The following is a 21288-nucleotide window of genomic DNA, read 5'->3' as shown; positions in this document are numbered from 1 at the left end:
CTAGCTCCTATTTAGCTAGAATCTATTCATAGCCTCTATAGCTAGTTAAATACTCTACAAATAGAGTTCGTGATAGGATTAGACTACGAGTCGTTCTTACGGAGTTATCTGCAGTTTTACCTCATTGTAAAGTAGGAGGTCTGTGATGATCTTATGTAACTGAGTCATTGTTGTAATTCTATAGACATACCTTGGACCCGCATATGTTTCTGTTGTACCACTCTGAGCGATATAATGCTAGTGGAACGCTGTTTCATTGGTGTTATATCAGACTTGCATACTACACCATGCAGTGGTATGCCGGGTCACCACAATTAGGCAATTTTATGCCCCATTTCATTGGATAAATAAAAGCAAATAAAAAATAATTTTTTTTAGTACAATAAATCAAGAAGCAAATAATCCAAGATAGTTCAAAACCGACCTTGCCGGAATACACAGAATCCAAAATAATGTAGAAGATTGAGTGAATCACCCATCTCTCGATCAAGGATAATCATCATCTTCTTCTCTGACCATGCCCGTTGAGTTGGATCCATGCCGTCCTTCAATAGGGTCATCATGAGATTCGCCTTGGTGAGTAGAGCGAGCTCTAATTCCTTGCGCCTGTTGGGGTGTTGATCTCTTCAAGGGAGATTTTATTGTGTTGGATGTTGATGTAGTTCTTCACGGTCTTCTCTTTTTCCTGGCACTTCCTCTTGCCCCTCTTCTCACTTTACACCTCCTTGTCGGCTAGAGAGGTCTTGATAATCTCCATGCATGACCGATTGCGTGGAGGCATCACGCTTGGCCTCCGCCTTGGATCTTATCCGTTGCCTCGGACTCTTTGTCAATTGCTTCACTTGGGGTGGCACCATCGACATTGATGACATTGGATTGCCCGGGCTTTCTGTTTGCATCATAGAACAGGATGCATAGATCTCGTGCCACTTGAGACAATCTTTCACCGTCACCTTACAATGGACCATGTTGAAGTTCTTCATCCTGTTGGCAACCTTGAAGTGGCCAGTAGAGTGAGCAATCAACTCGGCAATGCCAAGGCTTCTAACTTTCCTCTTGTTCATTATGTCATAGGAGGCGTTGAACTTGGTGCGTTTCTCTTGGATGAATTGTCATCTTTTTGTGAGAGAGGCCTCACTCCGATCACTCACGAAAGGGTGATCAACCAAGTGCTCGCGCTCGTGAAAGTAGTTGTAGATCTTCCTCCAAAATGTGCCACCCTTTTGTTGGGCACCACAAATTGTATCTTGTCCAACCTCCATCCACGCCACGCAAAGGCACACGTCCTCGAGATTGGTGTAGCCTTCGGTCCTCTTGGACCCTCCTGTGCCTTGGGGAACAATCAATGGCTCGTCCTCGAACAATAGCTCGTCCTCAATGTAGATCAGGGCCGTTTGGGAGTCGGATTGGCCGCTTTGTTGATTATCGCCTCCATGGCATCATCTCCATCAATGAATGCTTGGGGCACGTACTACTTGGTGGGACCGAAGCTATGGACGCAAACGATGGTTCTGATAGAGAGGAACATACCGGTTCAAAGGGCGTAATGGGTGGTGCTGGCATTTCATCGAGCAGGTTGCGAATGAATGGGAGGGTGTCCGGCGACCGACGTTTTGCGGGCTTTCTTTGCACTCTCCTAGACGACCCGCTTGCTGGGATGTTGAGGTCAATGTTGGAATTGACCGGCGTGTATGACTCGCCGATCTCCGGCGAGTTTTCACTCCCCAACCGGGACGCCGCCGGCGGGTGGCCTAACGGGCATGGGAGCTTGTATGCGGGGTCTCCGTCAGGACTCGTGACTCAACGACCCCGCATATATAGATAAGTTCTATCTAGAAGATGATGGATATGTGTCTCGGCCTGAGATCTACCACCCTTGAGAAAAACCAAATATCATGTAAACAAGTTCCTAGTTAAGAATAGACCGCAGAATGCCTCAGAATTGTTCACGAATTGTTTGTTGTATTTGAAAATGGATTAAAGCCTTAAAGGTCTTTTCGAGAGGCCATTCCAAACTGTGTCATGGGATATTGGCATATATATTATAAATTGAGTTGTTCCAACTTATAGCATTACCAATTTATTTTGGTTACAGTCTACTGTCAAGATCACTACCCCGCTGCTAAGTTAAAACAGAAAGTTGTTAATTTGGAGTCTAATATATATTTCTCACGGGCTAGATTTGCACAGTCTGTCTATCTCGAACAATAGATCTTCTAACAAACACATTAAATGCTAGGTGTAGCCTGGAGCCTAGAGCCACCGTAACCGTTTTCTTTCTTTGGATAATATTGTACAAACTGTGTTTATAATCGAATACGACCTGCGCAAAATGGACAAATGTATCCGTGTCCATCTACTTCGTAATGAATAGTATAATGATAGTAAGAAATTTGAACCATGCGCTATGTACGGTCGACCTGTCGTATGCTAGTGAACACGTATACAAAGTGGAAGGCAAACGAAACCACCTGCCGATTTCGCATGTGGTGTATACACGACGCTGGATTATTATACGTGTGGGCATTGCGAGTGAGATCGACGTGCCGCCGCATACAAGACACGCAAGCATGGCTCCACCACGCGGACCAATCCAACGGTGCGTACGCTGTGCCCATCGCTGCAGTCTTTGCCTTTAATTGCATGTCGGGGATGCGGCTCACGGACTTGTTCTTCATGCTCCGAATGGTAAACCTGCATGCATAATTGCAGAGTTCCGGTTATTTTCACTAGCTAGAAATCCTCTGTTACGCTATGCATGGTGCTGAAAGCCGGTGCGAATTTAATCGGTGTACAAGGGTTGATCATGGAAGTGGCGCGACTGGAGAGGTCGACGTACAATCAGGTGCCGACGAGGAGCTATCATCCACACGCACAGAGGCCACCAAAGGGGGCGATGGAGAGCAACACGCCGATGAAGACAGAGTCGGCAAAGCGCGGTCATAACCATGTGAAGAGGCCGCGAAAGTCGATGTAAAGCGGCAGGCCGACATAGACGAAGTCGGCGAAGCGCGGGCAGAGCCGCGTGAAGAGGCCGCGAAAGTCGATGTAGAGTGGCAGGCCGACATAGACGAAGTCGGCGAAGCGCGGGCAGAGCCGCGTGAAGAGGCCGTAAATAGCGACGAAGAATGGCTAGCCGTCATGCACGGAGGCAGCGGACAAATACCAAGAACCGAAGGTAGGCCCAAAGATAAGGCAGGGTCAGCGGAAGAAGACATCGGGTAACAGACGACGGCAGTTTTTTTTTTTTAGATCACGGAAACAGATCGAGATCGAGACTGAACCGACCCCGACGGGAACCAGCGACCAGCCAGCGAAGGGCAGCGGCCGGCGGGAGATGCGGGGCGGCGGCCGGCGGGAGAGGCGGGGCGGCCGGCGGGAGACCGAATCGGAATCGACGAAGGGCGGCCAGCCAGCGAAGGGCGGCGGCCGGCGGGAGAGGCGGGGCGGCCGACGGGAGATGCGGGGGCGGCCGGCTGGTAGTGGAGCTCGTAGCGGTCAGCCGTCCCAGGCTTGAGGCGGAGGCGGCCGGCGAGCGGGTAGTAGGCGTGGAGAGCCTGGGAGAGCGAGGCCTTGAGGTTGGAGAGGACGACGCGGGCGGATCTCACGCCGGCGAGAGGGCGGCCTCACGCGGGATCGAAGCAGCAGACGGGCGCCTGATGAGAAGCAACCGGCAACGGAGAAAAAAAGCAGACCAACGGCAAGACGGACAGCGGCTGCGGCCGGGTCGCGGCGGCAAGATGCCGGGGCGGGCGGCGGCGGCGGCTACGATGGAGGAGGAGGAGCTAACCTAAAGCTCTGATACCATGTTAGAGCAATATGCTTGTTGTATTACTGAGGGCGAAGGCCACAATATATAGTACATGTACAGGTGCACATATGCAGAAAGCCCCCTAACATATGAGGAAACTACAATAGACAAATATATACATCTAACAAAACCCATGCACTTTGATCTATGAATGTTTGAAGCCATGGGAGTAAAATATACGGGTTGTTAGCAACTGTCAGTTGTTGATGTGAGGGGGAGCTGGCTGAATTAAGGCGGCGCAGTGCAACGAAATGGTCAGGTTATCGATCTGGGAACAGAGCATCAAGATCCTTCACTAGCGCTGCAGTTGCTCGAGCATGTGTCTAACAACATTGACAATATAGAAGCATGATTATTAGCCGAGTCTTATTAGCTGAGAACTGAGTTCCAGCTCATTGGCAAGGTAAGACGAGTGCGCAGCCAGTTCACCTGGATTCGAATCTCCATCACGCGGTAATTTCGCGGGAGAGGCGAATTTTAATCGGGTTATCATCCTAGCGTCCATCCGCGAGGAGAGTCTCATTTCTACCTAACAATGTATAACCAAGGGAGGTATCATTCCCCCGTTGGTCAACGTTTTTTGAGAACTGAGTTCCATCTCAGTGGCAAGGCAAGGCGAGTGCGCAGCCAGCCCACCCGGGTTCGAATTCCCGTCACGCGGTAATTTCGCGGGAGGGGCGAACTTTAATCAGGTTATCATCCTAGCGTCCATTCGCAGGGAGAGTCTCATTTCTACCTAACAATATATAACCAAGGGAGGGATCATTCTCCCGTTGGTCAACGTTTTTTGAGAACTGAGTTCCAGCTCAGTGGCAAGGCAAGGCGAGTGCACGGCCAGTCCACCCGGATTCGAATTCCCGTCACGCGGTAATTTCGCGGGAGGGGCGAACTTTAATCGGGTTATCATCCTAGTGTCCATCCGCGGGGAGAGTCTCATTTCTACCTAACAATGTATAACCAAGGGAGGGATCATTCCCCCGTTGGTCAACGTTTTTTGAGAACTGAGTTCCAGCTCAGTGGCAAGGCAAGGCGAGTGCGCGGTCAGTCCACCCTGATTCGAATTCCCGTCACGCGGTAATTTCGCGGGAGGGGCGAACTTTACTCGGGTTATCATCCTAGCGTCCATCCGCGGGGAGAGTCTTATTTCTACTTAACAACGTATAGCCAAGGGATGGATCATTCTTCCGTTGATCAACGTTTTAGCCGAGTCTTATTAGCTCCAGCTCTTTCCCTAGCTAGAAATCCTTGTATAACCCGGAACGCTGCTCAAGGTCTCTGGACCGCCATGGAGAGTTTGTGCAATCTCAATCCTTAGTTTCTTTAAGGCATTCTCATTTTACCTCAATTATTGCTTATGTCTTGATTATTATGCCTAGAAAATTGAAGGAAGACAAGTAGCATGCTTTGCGTGCATGTATTTGATGCGTTGGCGCTGCGTTTTGCTTTTTCTTCTTAAATGGTTGATCATGCTCCTCATGTTTTTCGTCCTCTGAAGGGCAGAACTATTTCCGGATTCCGACGCGGATCGAGCTGCCGTTGACGTGAAACTTGCATTGTTCATGCGAGACAGCGTAGAACCTGTTCTTCTCCGGATCCGGATCTTCCGACGGTTACTCCTATGATGGATTTGTCGTACACACGCAAGTGTGACGAATTATCGCAACAGTCTACTGTAACCATGGGGCTCAGAAACAACAAAAAAGTGAACAGACAAAACAAGGAAGGAATAATGTCCATTGCAACCATGCGACGAAGCCAACGTTTTCTGTCGCCAGTTTGTCTCCCGGCCGCCTTCCTATATAAATATACACCGATAGACTACGTATCTGAGCATCTCACTCACCTACGATCGAGCTTTTCTCTCCTACTCCGTACGAATAAGCTAGCAAAGCTAACAGGCAAAATTAACGGAGATGAGCGCTAGCCCGGATAAGTCGTCGTGGCCGGAGCTGGTGGGGGTGATGGCGACGCCGGCGGCGACACAGATCGCGCACGACAGGCCCGACGTCGCCGTGGAGGTGCTCCCGCTGGGCGCCCCGCTCATGCCAGACTACAACGCCAAGCGCGTCCGCGTCTTCCTCGACATCTACGGCATCGTCGACAAGACCCCCGTCATCGGCTAGGCCTGCCCAGGGCCGGCCCTGGGGAGGGTCTAGCGGGGCGGCCGCCCCGGGCCCAGAAAAATTAGGGGCCCAAATTTTTTATATAGCCTTACTATCAATTGCAGGAAAAAACAATTAACATTTAACATTTTCAGATGGATTTGGATCTATACTTTTGAGCCTTTTATTTTCCTTTTAGTTTTCGATCCGGCCGGCCGGCCAGGAATCCCACTCAGTGCACGTACAAATGTACGAGTCATACGATGATACCAAAGGTCGCCTCGATACCATACGGAACAGAAACGCCGCTCTATCGCCTCGCCCAGGTGGTTTCCTGCTCTCCCGATCGTTGCAATCAGCATCCATGTGCATTGATTCTACGATTCAACAAATAGAAAGTATGCGCACTCACTTTGAGACATATAGAAATAAAGGATTTGATGTTGCTTTGAAGACTGCCGAGGATATTGCATCTGGGCTGGGTGTAGAGCAATCATTCCGTGTAAACCGTCATGCTTCGAGGAAAAAGCAATTTGATGAAAATGAATGCGAGGAAGCAATCTTTCAAGCTGAGGAGGATTTCAAAGTTAACTATTTTAAGAACTCCAGTCATTCAAAAGTATATTTGAGTTTTTAATGAGTTCCAAATCCTTGAAGGCATTGGATGGTTCTCAACTGCAAAAACAGTGCATTAAATTTGCAAAAACTTTTACTCAGCCGGGTAAATCTGGTAAACCTGATACATGTGATGTTGAGTTGAATGCACTTATTTCCGAGTTAAGTGTTACAAAGTTCACTTTGCCAGATACACCAATGTCTGCTATGGAGATTTTTGAGTTTGTTAGATAAGCGGATTGTTATCGTAATATTTCTATCGCTTATTGGCTCTTATTTACTATGCTTGTGATTGTTGCATCAGCTAAAAGAAGCTTTTTAAAGTTGAAATTATTGAGGAACTATTTGAGATCTTGAGATCTGTAATGTCTCAGGAGAGGTTAAATGTTTTGGCAACTCTATGCATCGAGAAGAAGTTAGTGGACGAGATTGATATTGATTCCATTGTCATTGACTTCGCTTCTAGGAATTGGCGCAGAAAATTTTAAGGTATCATGTAAACATAGTTATTTTTATATGTATATTGCAATTGAGTATACTTAAAGTATTTATTTTTCATCATCTCATACATGTGGAAAAAAATATAGTAAGAGGGGCCCAAAATTTTAGATCCGCCCCGGGCATTCGAAATCTCAGGACCGACCCTGGGCCTGCCTGAGCATGTATACGAGTAAAATTACTCACAGCCGGTGTACAACAATATGGAGTATAACAATTATGGAATAAAATTCATGTTGCGTATTCTGATTTCTGAGACAATGGATGTTTTCAAATATATTCAACCGACCTACACCATGAAAATGGATGTCCAATTCAACTTAATTTTGTTCAAATTTTATTCAACCAACCTACCTTCACGGCTTCACCTACCGCCGATCACACAAAATAAATGGCATAGCCATTCGTGCCGACCTTAATGCGCACTTCCGCCCCAGGCCTGCCTCCAGGTATAAAACGGGGTGCTCGGGCACCAGCTCCTCCTCATAAAAAACCTAGCTTCGCCCTCCACCTTCTCCCCCACGCGATTCATGGCAGGTTCTAGGGGTTGTTGTCATGGACGCAGCTGCCGAGGACATCGTGGCAGGAGCAGGGGCCACGGTGCAGGATGCCCAGCCACCGCCTAAACGCTCATCGTCACCTGACGAGGAGACGGACTGCAGGTTCTTCAAGTTCATCGTCCTCATCACCGAGGACCCTTTTGACGCAAAGAGGCTCCTGGAGAAGTTCGCGCAATTTCTCGACGGCCGGGAGTCGGTCGGGATTCACCTACGGGAAGCCAGGTGCGGCTTTTGCCGGTGTCTTGTCGAGATCATGTTCGATGGGCAAGGTCAGATGTTCCTCCACACCGGTTGTGAGAGGTTCGCCCGCGCCCACAACATGGAGGTCGGTTGTTTGCTCAACTTCAAGTATGAAGGCGACAATGAGCTCAGGGTGAAGGTGTTTCGACAGCACATGCTGCCGCAAGCCGTGCCATGGTGACAACAACGCTGATGGTGAGGATGGCGAAGTTTCAATTTTTAGATGTTCTTTCTTTGCAGCAAAGATGGTGATGGCCAGCAGGAACCTCTGGTGTAGGTTTTTCGATCTTCTTCCTTTGCAGCGTAGATAGGGAGGACTAGCAGAAGCGTAGATAGGACCAACAGCGTCCATCGCCGCACGCCCTGCCGCACGCCCTACTGCATGCCCAGCAGCTCGCCCGCCGTCGCATGTGCACTGCTGCGCTCGCTGCAACTCATGCCCTGCCGCTCCTCCCCGCGCGTGCCCTGCAGCTCGCCCGCCGCGTGCCTTGCTTTCCGCCACCGCGAGCAATACGACAGAGACAAAGAGGAGCAGTAGATACGGTAGGGTGTGGGATTACCTTGCCTAGGACGAGACCGACCGTTGGTGTTCCTCAAATTTTGTCTCGCACGATGGAAGTGAGACTGGATCTGCCGCTGCCGCCTGGGAGCTTTGTGGTTTCTGGAGAAAATAAGGAGGGAAATAGATAAGCTTTTGTGGGGTTTCGCGGGTGTTTTTCTCTTTAGGGGGACGGTGACCGCCAGAAATCCTCCCGCGGGTGATTCTAGCTGCTCGTTGTTGTGGGTATACTTTATGGGTATGTCAACGGCATGGCCTATATCCGGCAAGCCCGGGTGGCCCATAGATGGTGGTGTGGCATGTGGCCCATCGGGCGGCTCAGTTGCTGTAGATCATGATGGATGAAGTCCAGCCTAGGAGACAGGAGCCGGATCCTAACCGACCTACGATGGAGACCGGATCCGTGAAGGCCCATGAAGTATCCGGATCCAGTACGACATTGATGGAAGGCGGATCCTTGACGTGCACGGCAATGTAATATTCCGTAGTTAGGAAACTTGTATTCCGGCTAGGACTCTTCGTGTAAACCCTAGATCCGGGCGTCTTTATAAGCCGGATCCTGGGAGCCCTAGAGGCAACACCACAACTCATTGTAACAACGTGAAAGCGCTCAGATAATTCCAGACAAGCAGCAGTAGGCCCTGTCCTCGAGCAAGTGTTCCGAAGCTGGGTAAATCGCGTACCACCGTCCCGAGGACTCTCCGCCCAATGGCCCCTACTTCTTCTCCCGCTCGTGAGGATCCCTCCTCCGAGGTACCGTCGATTAGGCAACGACAGTTGGCGCCCACCGTGGGGCCAGCGGCGTCTGGAGGCTGGAACCGGGAGGGTTCTACCTTCGGAGGCATCGGCGACACCATCGCCGTGGGGCGCGTCTTGTACGCCGGAAACTTTCCGATCGTCCCTAAGGACGAGTGCTGGATTCCGGCTAGGACAAACTCCATCAAGCTCTCCATCATCCCGATTGGCGGGATACACATCTTCATCGGCGAGACCGTCGATTCCGACGGGAATGCTCTGGTAAGTAACGCTAACGCGATCGCCGCTGAGCAAGACGCAGTCGCGAAGATCCGATCTGAGATGCAGGAGCTTCCTAAGGAAGATTTCGCCTTAGATCTGGAAAATTCAAAACCCACCCAATCCGCCCCTGAGCAGGAAACAACGGTGGAAGACCAATGCAGATCCGCCTGGGTCTCCCAGGTGTTAGATAAGCAAAGGTGCCACTCCGTGCACTTCCTCGCGCATACCGCAGGAACCGCCCCTCCTCAGGACGGAGTTGTACCCATGCAGGATGAGGCTGCCGGAGTCGGCGACGCTCCGGAACAACAAGAGGTTGTCGGAGACAGCGACGCTCCGGATCAGCAAGAGGATGCCGGAGACAAAGAAGAATCGATCCTTGGCAACTTAAGCCCAATTTCCGGCGATGCTTTCACTATGGATACGGAGGAGTACAACCGCGCCATGAAGGAGTTGGAAGATGAGGAACAAGCTGAGGCGGAATCCGCCCCGCCTAATGAGGTTTTCGCAACCATAACTGGGCTGGAGCAAGGAACCGACGAAGAGACAACCCCTTCCGACCCCATGGAAGCAGGTCCCTCCAACTATGAGACTCCCCAACGGGTGCGATTCCGCATCGTGCAGGAATCCGGAGAAGGACGCATCCCTGGAAACGAGGAGCATCTGTCCGAGAAGAACTCGTCGAGCAAGAAGGCATAGGTGCCATCGCGCACGCGGAAATCCTCAACAAGCCAATAACTCCTGACGACGCCGCAGATCTGGAAGCTCTAGAAGCTGCAAGGATGGAGATGCTAGGCACCGCCAGAAGAATTGCTAACACCGCAATGGCAATGTTGGAGGAAAGATCAGAAGCAGAAAAGGTGATGCAGAACTTCCTCCAAAGAGAGCGCGAAGCTGTAGACTCCTTGCAAAAAGCTAAGCAACTCCGAGAACACTGAGAATCCATGATGGATGATGCCCACAAGGAAGCAGATAAAATCCGGCGGGAGGCTGTCACCCCTCGCAAGATCAACTTTGTAACTCCCACCGATCAGCAGCCGCTCACAACTCCAAAGGATAACATGAAGAAGGCTGCGGAATTGCTGACCAAAAAATACGAAGAAGTAGACATCAACCACCTCCGCACACTCGTTGCATCAGCAGTTAAGCAGCAGAGCATGGCAGACACTTCGCGCAAGGTGGAATCCAACCCGGAATTATGCATGTCCACTGCGCAGAAGGACGCCTTCGGAGGCCAGCACCGTGACGATGAATCGCGCACCGGATCCACGGAGCGCAGAAGGAGAACCAGAGAACATCCAAATCCGATCCCCATACCCTCTAAGACACCTTCGTCAGATCCGAAGAAGGGAAAGGGTCCGATGTATACTAGCAGGGACAAATACCGGAACCCGTCACCTCCGCCCCATGGGATCCCGCGTCCTCGACCACCTCGCCGTCGTAGTCCAGTCAGAAATACTAGGCCCCACGGGCCTGGTGGAATCGACATCCGCGACAGCGTGGCCCCTCAGAGGAACAGGAACACGGAGCATACGCCGGAGCCTCGCCGGAGCCGGAACGAAGCCGGAGTCAATAGCATGAAGGACGCGGAGAATCTGAAGGCGGAAGCAGAAGGTCGCATTGGCCCCCTCGCAGATCTCCCTCCCCACCACCTAGTGGCGGAGGTGGAGGCGGAGGCGGAGGCCGGAGATCTCGCTCCTGCTCGAAGTCCCCTCGCAATGGCCCGCGTGATGCGCGGGAACGTCTCAATGAATACAAATCTGACTACATTGGCCCAAAATGCTTTGGCAGGATGATTCGAGAGGAACCAAAGTCAAAGAGCCTGAACCTCAAGCTACCCGGAAACCTGAAGCATTATGATGGAAGTGAAAGGCCGGATACCTGGATCGAGGATTACTACAATGCAGTGACCTTCGCCGGAGGAACCCCCAACATAGCCTGCCGCATGCTCCAGTTGTACCTTGTGGGTCCAGCCCGTATCTGGCTCAGTGACTTCGAGAGAAACTACATCTTTTGCTGATTCGACCTGAAGAACGACTTCGAGAAGCACTTCAGAGGCACCTACAAGAGGCCTACCACGACAAGCAACCTACAGGCATGTATCCAGAAGAAGGGTGAAACATCAAGGAACTTCCTCACCCGGTGGTTAGCAACCAGGAATGAGTGCGAGAACGTCGACAATCGCACAGCTATGCACGCCTTCATAGGTGGATTGCAGAGGGGAGGACTGCTCTGACATAAGCTTACTTCTGGATACATAGGTGGATCCTAACCGACCTATGAAGGAGACCGGATTCGTGAAGGCCCATGAATTATCCGGATCCAGTACGACATTGATGGAAGGCGGATCCTTGACGTGCACGTCAATGTAATATTCCGTAGTTAGGCAACTTGTATTCCGGCTAGGACTCTCCTTGTAAACCCTAGATCCGGGCGTCTTTATAAGCCGGATCCTGGGAGCCCTAGAGGCACAACCACAACTCATTGTAACAACGCGAAAGCGCTCAGATAATTCCAGATAAGCAGCAGTAGGCCCTGTCCTCGAGCAGGTGTTCCGAAGCTGGGTAAATCGCGTACCACCGTTCCGAGGACTCTCCGTCCAATGGCCCCTACTTCTTCTCCCCCTCGTGAGGATCCCTCCTTCGAGGTACCGTCGATTAGGCAACGACACTCGCCCACGAGTGGTTGGCCTCAACCAGCACTTTTCTGCTGGTTGGCCTCAACCAGCTTTTGGGACAAATTTGGCTACCCTCAACTACCCTACACTTCTAACCAAACATGTGCTAACCACTTAAAAGATGACTACCCATAGCCACTTGAGGGATAGACACCCATCCAAACACATCAAGTGGAAGCGTCTTGGTTCTCCTCCTTCCAAATCAGCCTTGCCTTAGTGTTGGTTTAAACAAAATATTAAAGAGCTCGGGTAGAGTGTCAACACTCGGATTTTTAATTCCAGATGCCTATTATGTCGTACATCACAATCCTAGGAATATTGTTTTTGCGAGACATAATAGCTGATATCACAGAACATTATTCATAACAAACCATAATCGTCTTACAACAAGGGATCTCATGATCCACTTTAAAACAACAGTTGATCTGAAGATCAAATACAAAATACATAGCGGAAGAAACGTAGTAGCGGTCCATCTGTTCCACAGGCAACGCTTGACGTCGGTAGGTGATCCTAGTTATCATAGACGTCCTGCTGCCCATCTTCCTGGTACTAGTGCTCATCTTCATAGTCTGGTCATTTGAATAGCCAGGGACAAAGCCATGAGTACTTTTTAAAGTACTCGCAAACTACCACTAATAGAATTACTAGTAGCTCTAAAAAGGGTTCTAAGCTTCTAGGTTTATTTGCACAAAGCTAGTTTTATTTCATAAACACTTAATAGTCAAAAACTCTTTATCTGCCTAAAACTACGCAAGTGGGAACATTAGTGTCATTCCCACAACTCTATTGTGATCAAGTCAAATTCATCTTTCAAGTCACAAGTCATTTTTAGAAAACATCTGACAACGGAACAGTATGGCCATCCAACCGTCCATGACCGCGGACACGGCTATTCGAATAGTTTAACACTCTACAGAGGTTGTACACTTGTGCCATAACTTTTGATTACATCCGTCAGGGATAGCCCTGAATAATCATACTCAGTATGCGGATCATCAACCATTAACCTTTTTCTTACATACCCTAGTATAGGCACCTCCCCTATCATCTTGGCCTCCCAGCGATAGCAATCTGCCATCCTGGAAACTGCACAGGGCTTGGGTAGGACATTCATCTCTTTTTCACGTCATTTCACTTTTCACGGAGGTAGCCTCGGCATAACCCCTATGAAGCTTGTTCAGAGGGAACCCATACTAAAATACATAAGTTTCCAGTTAAGCCCTACCCATTATCAGGTATTGTGGGGGTACTCTAAAGTTGGAATGGTATCGCATCCGAACCCAACCATCAGTTTTTGTCAAATTCACCTTGTCATTCAAAAGTCATATTCACCTTCAAAACTTTCAGTAGAATGACTCATCATTCTAAGGTTTTCAAAGTCATTTGATTCACAAGTTCCCATCTAGAGTAGTCAATTTTAGTTTTAGCACTAGCAACTAGTTATGAGGGGTGCTAGCTAAATTTTAGCTCTCTAGGCTAAGTTTGATGCTCTTGTAGTACTCTACATTTAGACCAAAGTTAATTATAAAAATAATCCTTGATAAAGTAAAATATTGCAAGATAAAAACTTGGGCTTGGACAAATCCTTAAACAAAAGAGTATTGCAATGGTAGCTTGCACTGGTATTGCTTGCATTAGTAGAGCTTGCCTTGGTTGGTACAATGATCAAAGTGTTCCTCCTCTTCTTCGTAGAAGACCTCCTCCTCCTCGTAGCCTTCGGTACTAGCGTCTATCAACGGATACGAGGTATACAATCACCAAACAATACTTAAGGAGACTATTTAGCTATAATGACTCACATAAGATGATCTATTATCATCACAAGAATTAATTAGGGTTTCCATTTATTTCTTTTGAAAAGTAATTTCCTCTCATTGAAAATTACTAAGATTTAATATCCTCAAATAATAAGATATGGATCATGCTGACCAAAGTCACCACTTCATATTTATTCATTTGGGAAAATGATTTAAATGAGATACTACATCTCATATAATTTAAATACTACTTTGGAAAAGATTTAATATTCTCAAGTAATAAAATATGAAGTTATGTAGACTAATGTCATCACCTCACATTGAATTACTTGGAAAGGTGATTTAAATGAGAGGATACCTCTCATAATATTTAACTACTATTTTTAAGTAATTTAAATGAGCTAGAAATGACTACATAGCCATTATTTAAATCTAGCCCATGATCATAGGAAACAACCATGTCATATTTTTACATATTCAAATAGAGTGTTTGAAATGTTAATTTTGAGAGGTGGAATCATCTCAAAATAATTTATGGTTGATTTTTAATAAATATTTGAAATCTGAAAACCTACTACCTTGTTATTTTTACTGTAAGTGTGCTACAATTCTTCTGAGGTTGAAACCAATTTATTTGGCTAGATAATTTCATAAGCTTTCCAGAAATATTTATTTCATAAATTTTGGCTCAGTAGATATTTTTCTATTTAATTTTGAATAGGGCAGCAGTATTATATCTAGGCTAAAAAAGAATAAATCGAATTTGAATTAACGGTCTTAGGCGGGAAATGCTAACGGGCCAGGAGAAAAAAAAGAAAAGGGTCGGCCCAGTGGTGCGTCTCACACACGCGAGCGGCCTGACAGCGGGTTCCACCCGTCAGTGTCTATTTAAACGCCGAAGCAGTACGCGAAACAGAGGCCGTAGGATTAGAACGAGATCGAACGGCCGAGGCTCGTCATCGTCGACGGCGAGCTCAAACCCTGGCTGCGGCGGACCTTGGGGGTCGGAGGCTCACCGGAGGTCCGGCGAGGGTCGGCGAGGTGGGAAATCGGCGTGGAAGACGAAGGCGATGCGAACGAGGGTCGGGGGAGGATGTCAGGAGCGTCGCCTCCTTCTGGCTACTGCCGCGGCGAGCTCCGGCCAAATTGGGGCAGCTCCGGGGGCAATGTGGAGGGGCGAGTGTGCTAGAGTGCTCAAGGTGGAGAGAGGAGTGAGATGGTGTGCTCAGAATGCTTGGGGAGGGGCTCCTTTTATAGGCGAGCGAGAGGAGCGGAAGTCACCAGTAGGTCATCGGTGTCGACGGTGCTACAGCGGCGCAGAGGCATGGGCGTGGAGCGAGGACGGTGCTGCGTCATCTGGCGGTCCTCGTGGTGGTCCTGGCGCAGCAGGGGTGGACAGGAGCGTGCGGCGACGTCGGTGTCCGTGCCGTACTGTGGCGGATGGTCGTCGACGGTGACAATGGCTACAGGGCTCTCCGGGCCAAACGGCCATGTCTGGGAGGGAGCTGGTGTCCTGGTGAGCGCGTGGGTAGAAGCTGAGGTCAGGGGGAGGTCTCAGTCGACGGGGCGAGGCCGTGCTCTAGCGTGCCTGTGGGCGTGGCCATGCACGCTCTGGCGTGCCTGGGTGGCATGGGCACGGTCTGGTCCGGACGGTGCAGAGCCTCTCTTCGACCAGGGCGAGTACAGTAGGTTCAGGGTGCTGAGGCAAGCCTATTTGACTAGGTTAGAGGGACTAGAGAGGGAGAGTGACCTGGGGAGCATGTTGAGTGGCATGGAGGGGTTGGCATGGCCATGTCATGGTGCAAATGATCATGGCAGAGGACAAGTTGACTTGGAAAAGTTAAGAAGGTACCAAAGGACCACTGTGAGTGAGCTAGGAGAGTGGGGTGAGGTCATATTTGTACCACAAATAGTGGTTTGTACCTTATATGATTCTTGCCCACCAAGTGTTTGTTGAAATGGTCGAAAGAAAAAAAATGTGAATTTTGGCAAAATATTTTATGGGTGTGACTCAAATATTATTTGACATCTCTTGGTGGCATTGGTTTGCAAAATGAGGTTGGTTTGATGAAAATCAAATTTGAGGTAATCTTAAATCTGTTTCAATGTTGCCACTTTGCATGTTTGTTATAAGAATTTGAAAATACTTCTGCAAGGTTGGCAAACTCCAAAGTGATCACCTTGATGTGTTCTTGGATGATGAGCAAAAAGATGGGGAGGTTTAGTTTAGAAAATAATAACCACAGGGGCTCAAAGTAGGCATCCTGATAACTTTTCCAGATTTGACCATTATCACATGTGCCTTGCTTTTTGATTTTCTTTTTATTTGCTTTTGCTTTTCTTTGACTCCAATGGTAGTTTTTTGGGTTTAGAGGTAATATGTTGAGTTTAAAATGGTTTTAAAATCCATCTATCAAAACAATCATGGCCTAAGCAAACATTCATTCATTCACATAATAGGAAAAATATTTTGAAATAGTCAAGTTTTTGTTAACCCTAAAAATTAGATAATTAAAAATATGGTTCTTATTTATTTCAAAATTTTGGGGTGTTACATAGATCCCCTTACAGCATCTCCAATAGACGCTCTAAATTGCGCCCGTGCTAAAAAAAACCGTCGATTTAGCGCGCCGAAAGCAAAAAAACAACGCTCCAACAGACGCGGTAAAATATAGCGCCGGAAAGAAATTTAGCGCATGCGCTAAATTGCGATGTCTTGTGCGGCAAATATACTGCTCGCATTTCAGGACGCTGCAAAATCCAATCCATGCGCCGCGCTCCAACCGCCCTAAAATTCCACCCGCTCGGACGGAGCCGCCGCTCGTTGCCGTGGATGTGCCGCGGAAGCCGCCCGGGAGCTCCGCCTCGCCCTGCTCCAGCTCGGCGACGGCGAGTGCTGCCCGCACCTCGCCTTGCTCCCCGCGCAGCCGCCGCCTCGCCCTATCGGAACTCCGCCTTGCCCTGTTGGGCCACGACGCCCATCCGCCCAGGAGCTCTTCGTCCCCGAGCTTGCCTCCCGACGCCATGGACTCCGCCGGCCGCCGGCCGCCCCGGAGCACTTCGTCCCCGAGCTCGCCTCCCGACGCCATGGACTCCGCCGGCCGCCGGCCGCCCCGGAGCACCTCGTCCCCGAGCTCGCCTCCCGACGCCATGGACTTCGCCGGCCGGCGCGACCCGGAGCTCCGTCTCGCCCTGCTCCAGCTCGACGACGGCGAGTGCTTCCTGCACCCCGCCTTGCTCCCCGCACACCTGCCTCCTCGCCCTGTTGGGCGGTAGTGCCCTTCCCTGTTGGGCGCGGCGCACGTCTGCGTCGGAGGACCTCGTCCCCGAGCTGCTCTTGCTCGCGTCGGAGAAGGCACGATCCAGGCGCTTGTCGCTGGAATCGCACAGGAACATCGCCTAGAAATTTTGTGTTCGATTTTCGGTCTATTTGTTTGGTCCTATTTATCTTCTTTTGATGCATATATGTGAAAAAAGGTGTTTTTGGCGCTGTATTTTAACGCGGCTGGTAAAGCGCTGTGCACCGCGCGCTGCAAAATACAGCATCCGGTGAAGTTGTCGCCTGCCACGCACCCTAAAAGTGGAGACAGCATGCTCCAAACCGATTTTACAGCGTTAAATTTTAGAGCCTGAGATGCTCTTATAGACCTTGCTTTTTAGTCCCCGGAACTAATTTAGGGGATCGTTTATTCGTTTAGAGTCTACTAGCATGCTTTGAGGACAGACCTTTCGCTCTCTAACGAGCTCAGAAAAAAACAGATATGCCTCAAGGACGGATGGGATCCCTTCACGTAACCCATTCTGCTTTTGAGTGACTGACCCAAATGAGACCCTAGTACCTGTCCTTGACTCCTTGGGGAATTTAAACGAGTAGTAGTCATGAGCTTCTTTTATTCAAGTGTGTCGTTTCCATTATATATATCTTCATCTCTTGAGATCAGCTTTCAACTCTCAACCGGCTGGTGGCAAGACCGAGAGCTAGCCGACCACGGGGGTGTACAAGACGGGGCCACGGGAGTTGCCGGCGTCGAAGAAGACGCGGACCCGCTCGGCGTTGTACCCCGGGGCCACCGTGGTGCCGGCCGGGACAACTTCGATCGCGACGTCGGGTCTGTCGGCGTTGATCTGCATCACAGCTTGCGTCGCCGGCCAGCCGACCACCTCCGGCCAAGATGCCTTGCTCATTTCTTTCCTGCTGCTTAATTTACTTCAGACTCCAAAGATGGTTCTGCTTCTGCAAACAATCCATGGTCACATTAGTCCACAAGATGGGTACTGGCGGAGATGTATGGAAAATTGTCTGAAACAAGAGGGAAAGCATGCATGGATCCTGGATCCCTACCGAAGTAGTAAAATTGATTTATCCCCGATGATGATGAACTGATGACGTTACATGGGTGGTATCTGTATGCGTATATATAGCCTCTGGATGATATCCATAAAGTTGATCGGGTAGCCAAGCAGGCAGCAGGCAGCAGGCATTGGGCATGACGCCCTTTTGCCGGGAACCTTGGTTTTGTCACCCCTTGTTTAGTGTCCAATTGCTAAGTTCAGTGACAAGAACTTGCAGTCTGTTGGTCCAAGGCTTATAGTAAAGAAACGGTGGATAACGAAACCTACTTAACCCCTCCCCAACCCTAACCGCCGCCGCCGGTAGCGCCGCCGGGGCAAAGACCCTCGGGGCGTGGCGGCGGCGGGGGCCTTTCCTCGCCGACGTGGGGGACGGCGGACGGGCTCTCCCCTCCTCGACGCACGCGGCGGCCGGCGCGGATGGTGATGGGCGGCGGCGGCTCTTGCGCTGCGGTCCCCCCCCCTCCCGTAGGCTTCCACCCGCAGCACACCGGTAGGGGCTGGTGGTGGGCGGCGGCCAGGCCCTCGGTCTGCGCCATGCCCTCCCCCCCCGCCTCTCGTCGGTGCGTGGAGGCGATCTCTGTCGTCGTGGTGAACAGACAGATGCCATAGGATGGCTTAAGTTGGGGCCGAATGGGCGCTAGAGGATTCGGGGGAGGGTTTTTGATTAGATTGGATGAACTTCCGGATGCTTTCCTTAAGAACTTGGCCTAAGCCAGAGGTAGAAGAAGAAAGACACAAGGAAGAACTCTGCTCTAGATCTTTCTCTTCATAGATCTCAACAGATTACAGGTTTCTGGATACAAGGTTCGTTGTATTGCCCAAGTAACGTATTCTCTCCAAGTCATCCTCTGCCCGCGATGGGTTGTGCCCCCTCTCCTTATATAGGGAAGAGGGTGGCTTACAGGGGAAGAAACCCTAGGAAACCCTAATGGCATCTTTGAACTGATAAACTACTTTACAAAGCTACTTTAATCATAGGTGACGCCGGTATCTTCTTTAATCAGGGAGGCTGACGTCCTCCGGATGCTTTCAGCGTCACCTTCTTCTTTATCGTCAGGGCTTCGTTTAAAGCTACTTTGCTTAGCTCATCTTTTGTCTCTAGCCCTTGAGAGAATCTTTGACTAGTCTTGCCGACGTGCTACAGTGCGCCTCTTACCGGCCATCCGGTGTCTTCTTAGTTCATACCGGTATACCCCTCTTGGGGATACCGGTATAGATTTACTTAGCCAAATGTTTAACTTCGCACTCCAGAATAAACATTAAACCGGTATCTTGATGGCTCAAACCATCCGGTTTGGCATGCCTTTGGCATACCGGGGGTCATCCCCCCAACATTAGTCCCCGAAGCTGGTATAGTCCGGTGGATTTTATCCGACGGACCATGCCAGGTTCCCATATTTTAAGGTACCGGTTTAATCTTTCCGGTGGTCAGTTTGGATTTTCCGGCATCTTTGCCGGATTTACCTCTTTCTCTCTTTACGAAGTATTTCCGGTATCTTCCCTTCCGGTATCTATGACATTAAATTCCTCCTCGGTGAAGTCGAGAATTTCTCGGGTGCAGTGCCTGTCAGAGACATGCGCACTGTATCTGACGCGCCAGTGCCAGGGGTCACTTCCCTTCGGCTTCTGCGCTAGCATTTATGGCGCCGCACTGGATCCTCGCTGCCGTTCCGGATCCGTGCGGCCTCCCTGTGGCATTTTGTTTTTCGCGCGTGTATCCTCGCGCCACGTGGCGGCCCACGAACCGAACCGCCGCGGCCCAACGGTTGCCAGCCCACTACTCCTTCTTCTATATAATGGGGGTGCGGTTCCACTTCATCTTCTTCTCCGCACTTGCTCTCTTTCCAGCGCACAGAGCTTCTCGCCCCTTGCGTTCTCATCGCCGCCGGTCGCTGCCAGAGCGCTGCTCCCGACGAACCAGCGTCGTTGCTCCCGCCGCGCTGAAGGTCTCCGCAGCACAAAGATCCACCGACGCTCCTTCGCCGCCGCTGCCTCGAGCTTTCCTCGGCGGCCTTTGCCCCTCTTCGTCGCCAGACCTCATCGGCGACTGCGAGCCCGCTACTTCCCCGGCGAACTTCATCCTCAACGTTTCGCGCCGCCTCAGGTTAGCCTCAATGTTCCTTTGTTCTCTCCTTTTTGCCTTCTTGTTCTTGGCCGGTTGGGGATTTACTTTCCCTTTTATTTTTGTTTTTCTCTTACTTGTAGATCTTCGCGCAAGGCTAGATCTTGGGAAGTCAGTTTTTGGTTAGAGTCCGGCGTCTTTTAGACTCGTATGTCTAGCGAAGGGTATCTTTCCGAATCATCCTCCAGTAGCCACCAGAGCGCAGCTTCTGACGGGTTTTCCGCCGAACTCTCCCGGATGGAATCTGACACCGGAAGAGGTCAAGAGACCGGCAGCTCCGGCCAAGGTTCTGGGGTGGATCTATCCGGTCTCACCCGCGGAGCCTGGAAGGGCTCCGATGTAACGCAGGCCGAAATAGACTAGTTGTACCGGTCTAGAAGGATACTGGCAGAAGTATCCTGCCGGCTTCCGCGCGACGAGATTGAACCGGTACTCGAACCCGGTGAGTCCGTCGTTTTCCTTGCTCATTTTGAGCGCGGCTTCGGCCTTCCCACTTCCAACTTCTTCCGCGAGTTCTTGGATTTCTACCAACTCCAGCCTCACCACCTTCCTGGCAATGCCATTTTCTACCTCTCTTGTTATGTTTCCTTCATGGAGGGCTACATCGGCCTCCTTCCCACTAAGGAAACCTTTGCTCGCTTCTTTATCCTTCGGATCAATTCGGTCCAAGGCAAAGACATTTCTAAACCCAAACCCCCCGTTCAATGCGGGTCTTGCATCATCGGCTCCCGCCAAGGGAGCCCCTTTTTTAAATTCTCCGGTCTCGAGTCATGCCGGGCATGGAAAGAGACCTTTTTCTATGTGAAGAAGACCGGCGCCACAGATCTCATCAATATGTCGGCTTTCAATCCGGGGGTGCCCACGAAGGCCAATTGGGGCTACAATCCAGGGACCAATCACATCGAGACAAACCGGATTGTTCGCTTCATGGAGGAGCTGAGGAGGGACTCAGACATCTGCTCCGATGACATCATCCG

The sequence above is a fragment of the Lolium rigidum genome, chromosome 1 (genome assembly GCF_022539505.1).
Source record: "Lolium rigidum isolate FL_2022 chromosome 1, APGP_CSIRO_Lrig_0.1, whole genome shotgun sequence".
Classification (NCBI taxonomy): Eukaryota; Viridiplantae; Streptophyta; class Magnoliopsida; order Poales; family Poaceae; genus Lolium; species Lolium rigidum.
The sequence above is the reverse complement of the archived record's forward strand: the minus strand, read 5'-3'. Positions refer to the sequence as shown.